Below are 6,405 nucleotides of genomic sequence, written 5' to 3' on the forward strand. Positions count from 1 at the left end.
TACAAACAGCGCTGTTGAATAAGGATCAGGGAAACGGTAGCTCTTGGCTCTTCAAGTTTCTACCTAAGCAATAAAGTTATTAACTGTATAGGTAAATAAAGTAGGCAAATAAGATTAGATTAGGTACCTAGCGTAGTATAAATAGTGTAAATTGCGATTGTTTTCTTCAAGTCGAGTCAAGTACAAGACACTGAAGACGACCACACAGCTGTGGTCGAAATACGTATCTGCAAAGATATAATAAAATAATTGGTGGAATTAAATGGAGAGTACTTAATTCGTTTTAGACGGTTGAATACATTCCACTAAAAGAGCTTAACATATTTTTTCTAACATTTTGTTGAATCTACTGTACCCTTTGGCTCTTGATCAAGCGTCGGTCGTCATTGTCCCTGAAAAATAAGCTTGCTGTTTACAAGCAATAAATTATCCTCCCTGTAATCGAATATGGCATGTCGGTCTGGGAGAGCTGCGCTAAAACTCATCACCATCTCAAATTACATCGGATCCAAAACAAATTCGCTGTAGCCAACCAGGTATCCAAAAAAATTGCTGCGGATGATGATGAACACCCACCCAGGACAAGAACTTCTGAGGTCCACCATCTGACTGAGATCAAAACATTACATGAACGCTTTGGTGAGTATAAAGAGAAGTTTAGAATGTAAAATTTTGTAAGAAACTTCTGTAAAACCAATTATAAAAAAAATCAATACTCAAGCTGAAGAGCCAAAAGGCTAAGCACTTAAAATGTTAGAAAAACATATCGTTAAAAAATAAAAAAAGGAAAAAAAAAAATTATTCAATGCTCCATCTGGAACAGCATTTCGTTCAACATGCTATCTTTCTATCTCCGTTGTCGCACTGAAAACGTAATTCTGGCAGGAAATTTCAACTGCGTTTGGTGGCAATGCGATGCGACAGGATCTAATCCTAGACCCTCACTTCAAGCTGCAGTGCAGCAGCTTGGTCTGCATGATGCATGGTTGAAGCTCCACTCAAGGGACGCTGGCCACTCTCACGAGTCATTAGCGGAGTTTCATCTTAGATGGCAATATTGGACCCGCCAAAGGTGGAATTACAGGAGCTGGGTGGAATGGTGGTTGCAATACGGTAAGTTCAAACTCTCGATTTTCTTTCGCTTTCGTTTTGATTACAAATATTTTATCACATCCATCACGCGCAACAAGCGTTGTACTGCCAGCTGAGTCGGCCATTACCGGAACCCAGCAATAAACCGAATAAAAGGTGCACCTTCGTGCACATCAACGAGCCGATCATTGCTGGAGAGCCAATCTCTGTATTCCAGTTTGGAGATCGAAGAAGGAAACGAACGACGATAACACGTTTGGATGGAGAGCAAGGTGAAGTCATTGATAACTCTCAAGCAATAGAAGACCGCATGCTCCCGTATTTCGCCGAGCTGTATTCGGAAGACGACAGAGAAATTGAGCAACCTGATCATCCCAGTGAATGACGTGATGAACGAGGCCTGTATGGAAGTAATCACCACTGCAATCAGAACGAGTCCATCGAGAATTAAATCAGGCTCTACATGAGGGGCCAGGAATCTTGTAAACCGGAGGACCGAAACCACCATACGATGGGTGGCTTCCAATGCCCTGCATACAAGAAGGCAATGGCGGGCCGGAATTAATGGAGATCATCCAGTTAAATCTCAATCATTGCGACACGACACCGCACAGCAACTGTTGTGGCAGTCGACAACAGCAGCAATGCCACGTGGCAATTATTGCTGAACCGTATCGGATCCCATCTAACAACGGCAGCTTGGTGGCGGATTCATCTAGCGGGCAGAAATGGAAGACGAAGCACTTCGAGCAGACAGCGGCGCTACAAATCTGGGGCAACACTTATCGGGTCGTAACAACGAGGATCAGAATCAAGCGACGCCAGCAAAAATGTGTCCGGACGAGCTGAAGATCATAGTTGACAGGCTTCTACCGCAGCATGGGCTGCGAAATGGTGAGTTGACATCCGGGAAGGGGCGCCTAACATAGCTCTGGTCCTCACAAGTTCCAATACTCACGCTTCCACGGGTCTTCCGATGACAATTGACCGCCAGCTAAGGGTTGCGTACTTAGCTGGTAGTGCAGCCTGGGCACTGTTGTCCTTCTGACATCAGCTAGAGTGAGAGGGTGCGTCCTGTGGGGTCTGCCTAGGATGTGGTGGGCTTCGACAGTGGGCTCTGTTGAACTTCTATAAAAAGCTGCATGTGTCCCCAAGCAGGCCCTATCAAAGCGACCGTGTGCCGCTCAAAGCACACTAGCCTAGTCCTGGTGTTGGGTGGGACTTTAAACAAATTTGACCCGACTGATCGAGCGTCTGTCCACCAAGGAGGTGCGGCTCCAACAGCGTCTGTTCTGGCATCCGGCGGCTGAGTATGAAATGCTATTCCCCGGAAGCTATACCTAAGATGGCAACCCCATCCCGGTGGATAGGGAACCTTGGGCCACTGTTCCCGCAACATCAATTTGTTCGAGAATCCGATAATGAAAGAATACGGCCCTGGTGGAATTAAATGGAGAGTACTTAATTCGTCTTGGACGGTTGAATACATTCCACTAAAAGAGCTTTATATATTTTTCTGAAAGAATACGGACTGATTTTACGGCGACGACTCTTAGCGCGAAACAACGGACACGATTAGGAACATGGAACGTTTTAACCCTAGCTCAGCAGGGTAAATTGGCACAACTTGCCAATGAGGCACGCCGCATGAAGCTTGAGATCCTGGGACTGAGTGAAGTCCGTTGGCCAAACTTTGGAGAACACAGAACGCTGTCGGGACAAGTTCTGCTATACTCTGGTTTACGAGGTGAACACGCTCCCCGGCATCGCGGAGTTTGCTTCCTACTGAGCGCTCAGGCACACTCTGCGCTTATGAAGTGGGAACCTATAAGTGAAAGGATAATCGTTGCCAGATTTAGAACACGGGTCCGAAACGTTACTATAATCCAATGTTATGCGCCAACCGATATTGCGGAAGGTGGCAGCGTGGAAGACCAATGGACCGCCATCAAGAATGCCTTCAACGCCACCAGCGAGAACAATCTGGGCGAACTACGCACCCAGAGAAAACAATGGATCACCGATGAGACCTGGACGAAGATAGAGGAGCGAAGAGAAGCCAAAGCCGCGATAGAGCGATCGAAAACCAGAGGAGCCAAAGTCTTAGCCCGTCAACGATACGCGGCTCTTGAGAAGGAAGTAAACGCTCATGTCGACGGCAGACTCTCTGGCCGAGAGAGAGCCGCCGCAACCGGGGACATTCGCCTCCTCTACGATATCTCACGACGCTTAAGCGGGGCGAAGATGAATGCAACGATGCCTGTGAAAGACGCGAATGGTCAGTTATTGGCCGACCCAACTGACCAGCTGAAACGCTGGTTCGAGCACTTCGAACAACTTTTTGAAGTGCCAGCCAGGCCAGTACCACCTCGGCATGATCTGCCTAGGATCCGACGTATAACACGCTTCAATTCCGAAGCTCCATCACTGCTAGAGATTCAAACAGCCATCCAAAGCATGAAATCGAATAAAGCCCCAGGGGTCGATCGCATATCAGCCGAGAAGTGCAAAGCAGGAGCAGGTCAACGAATTCCAAAAGTCCCTTTACTTGGTATTCATTGACTACGAAAAAGCTTTCGACCGTCTCAATCACGAGAATATGTGGGGCGCCCTGAGACACAAGGGGGTTCCTGAGTAAAAGTTCTTTCGGATAGGTTTCACTAACTTGACACTACGATGGTTATCGTCAAAAAGAGATTAATCAATTTTATTGAATTCGCTTATAAACACTTTCCATGAATGCACTAAATACATTTGTATTGTTGATATTGTTGAACTGTTTTTCTGTTTCGTATGTTTCTGTCTCGCTTCTAATATTCGTCGATCAAAGGAGTTCAGACCGAACAGTCGAAAACATGTTAACCACAACACAATCTTACAATGCCTTCCCTTTTATAGTTCGAAATATATAACCTAATTAATACATATAGAGATTTGAAACCGAAAATTACAATTTGTTTTATCGAATAAATTCTTTAAATTCTGAAAGGTTTAATTCACTTAATATTCCTTGCAACTACACCAACTGAAACAGTAATTCGATTATTTGTAATACACAAGCATTTTTTCATTATTCTTTTTCCGGATGCGAGACGACCTCCTTAGTTCGCTTTCTATGTCAACATCCAGCTGGCCCTGTGTTGGTTTTCGCTTTGCTATATGAGTAGCACAGCCGAGCGCCTGAGGGTGGACTTGGTTTCTAGATGGGGGCGGCTGTAGTTGGGAGGGCAAAAACCCCTGAAAGGGTTCATCATCAGAATTCGCTCGCCGCCTCTTGGATCCTCGCCTTTCCTCCACCAGACGAAACGCCATCCTGCGCCGACAATCATTCTGTTTAATCAGTCTAATCTGCCCCCTGTGGGCCGAGATCAGATGGTTTCCCAACGAGATCTATTGACTCGCTCTCAGTGTCGTATTCAACCCTCAACCGCTTGAAGAAGTCATGCACGTTTTCCAAATCCGAGTTGTTTTCAACCGAGCTCTTTTGACCATTTTTCATTTGGAAACAGTTCTTTCGCACATGCCCTTTCTGCTTGCAAAAATAGCAAATGAAATTAGCATATCTTCCTCTGCTAGCAGACCTATGTTCCGCATCCGAACGACCTCTTTGGTTTCTCCCGAAACGATCGAAATGGTCCCTGTTCCTGCTCCGCGATCTATCCATTTTTCGGTAATTATTGAAACGCCTTTCATGTCTAGAATCGCTATGTCCTAAACGGTACCTCACCGAATTAACACTTTCTGAATTTATCGCCCGAGCTCTGAATGAAGCAAGATCTCGATTTTTAATTAATTTCTCTGCTGTTTTAAGAATTGTCGTTGTAAGTCTTTATCATAGATGCCATAAATCAATTGATCGAGTAGTGCCGAATCGCGGAACTCTCCGAAATCACATTGCTCTGCTAATAATTTGACCGCTTAAATATAGTTCTCACCGGACTCCGATGAACTCTGCAGCCGGCACCGAAATTTATAACGTAAGACCAAATCTGACTCTACCTTATTAAATCTTTCCTTTAGTTTTTTTTGTTATTTTGTTAGCGTATGTCAAGGTTTTCAAGTCGGTAGCAGGATAGAGTAGTTTCAGTTCGTTAAACACGGTCATACCACTTAAATTCATGAACAAGTCTTTTTTCTTTTCTTCTGCGATGGAATTTGCAGAAAAAAAAGTATTCGAAATGCTCTACATAATTCGAGAAGGATGTATTCGGAATATACGGGTCTACTGTTCCCATCAGCGCCATGTCTGTCACAATTTAAAATGTCTCAACAAAAACTCACAAAAAAGGTAAAAGCAATAAAATGGTTCCGTACCTGCAAGATTACTTCCTTCGCCCCGGCCCAGTTGCGAAGTTTTCCGGCTGTGGCCCCCTAGATCCGTTCTGAAGTTTTGGCTAGTACAACGTCGTACCGTAGGACACTTCCACTGCCGATCGAATCAAATCGCCTCAGATTCTTGCAATCCGTCAAAAGTTGTGTCGCTACAATAGCGCAAACACGCCCAAAACAATGGTCAGCGGTTGGAATGGCGTCGCTTGCGACCGGCTATTTCAACAATAAACAAAAAGAAACTCAATCAATAAAAGAATCAATCAAAAGCACACTGTAATACAAACACGCGATTATAATACATCTAACTCAAAAGAAATCTTTTTACTTCTACTATTTTAACTCCTTTTGACCTTTACCAACCAGCTTCCACGATTCGCCGCGTTTCCCGCCGGACGAAATCGGATCTTTATTCCACACGGTCCAGCAAATGTAACTCTTACGGTCCAGTACTCTTCCCTTCGCACAAAGCTTGTCCTCTGCTTCCTTCGATTGTAAATGCCCACATCCGCACCAGATCTGTCCTCTGCTGATCTCTCCGTTCGTTGCTGACTTGGCCAAATCCGTTTTCCACTAATTCCACGTTCACTACACTACTAAGTACGTACTTCACTTTTGCACGCGTTAAAAACTCAATATTTTCCTCGTCGTCACTAAAAGTTCTTTCGGATAGGTTTCACTAACTTGACACTACGATGGTTATCGTCAAAAAGTCATTGAATTCGCTTATAAACACTTTCCATGAATGCATTCACGGTTAGAAAAAAGTACCTAATATTAGGTACTTTTCACTCAAATCGGGGGTTTAGTGTGGGAATCCAAAATGAAGTATTTTTTTCTTGAAATTAAGTAAAATTCACCTAATATTAAGTAAAATATACTTAATTTTAAATAGAACCTAACCAGAAGTTATGTAAATTTCACTCAACTTTTGTAAACATGAGATTACTCAACGTTGGGTTCCCACACTTTAATGCCCTTGTT

General features: G+C 44.1%; 1 long non-coding RNA gene across 2 annotated transcripts; it reads right to left on the reverse strand.

The window, feature by feature from the left end:
- Positions 1 to 3,786: 3,786 nt before the first annotated feature.
- LOC134220436 (uncharacterized) lies at positions 3,787 to 6,112 on the reverse strand. 2 transcript variants are annotated; one of them, XR_009981898.1, is made up of 3 exons: positions 5,775 to 6,112; positions 5,407 to 5,637; positions 3,787 to 4,405 (listed from the first exon to the last, which is right to left on the reverse strand). It is a non-coding gene; the product is annotated as an uncharacterized LOC134220436 (long non-coding RNA). The 2 variants fall into 2 exon arrangements; XR_009981897.1 differs by lacking the exon at positions 3,787 to 4,405 and adding an exon at positions 5,139 to 5,338.
- Positions 6,113 to 6,405: the final 293 nt, after the last annotated feature.

Source organism: Armigeres subalbatus, chromosome 3 (genome assembly GCF_024139115.2).
Source record: "Armigeres subalbatus isolate Guangzhou_Male chromosome 3, GZ_Asu_2, whole genome shotgun sequence".
Lineage (NCBI taxonomy): Eukaryota > Metazoa > Arthropoda > Insecta > Diptera > Culicidae > Armigeres > Armigeres subalbatus.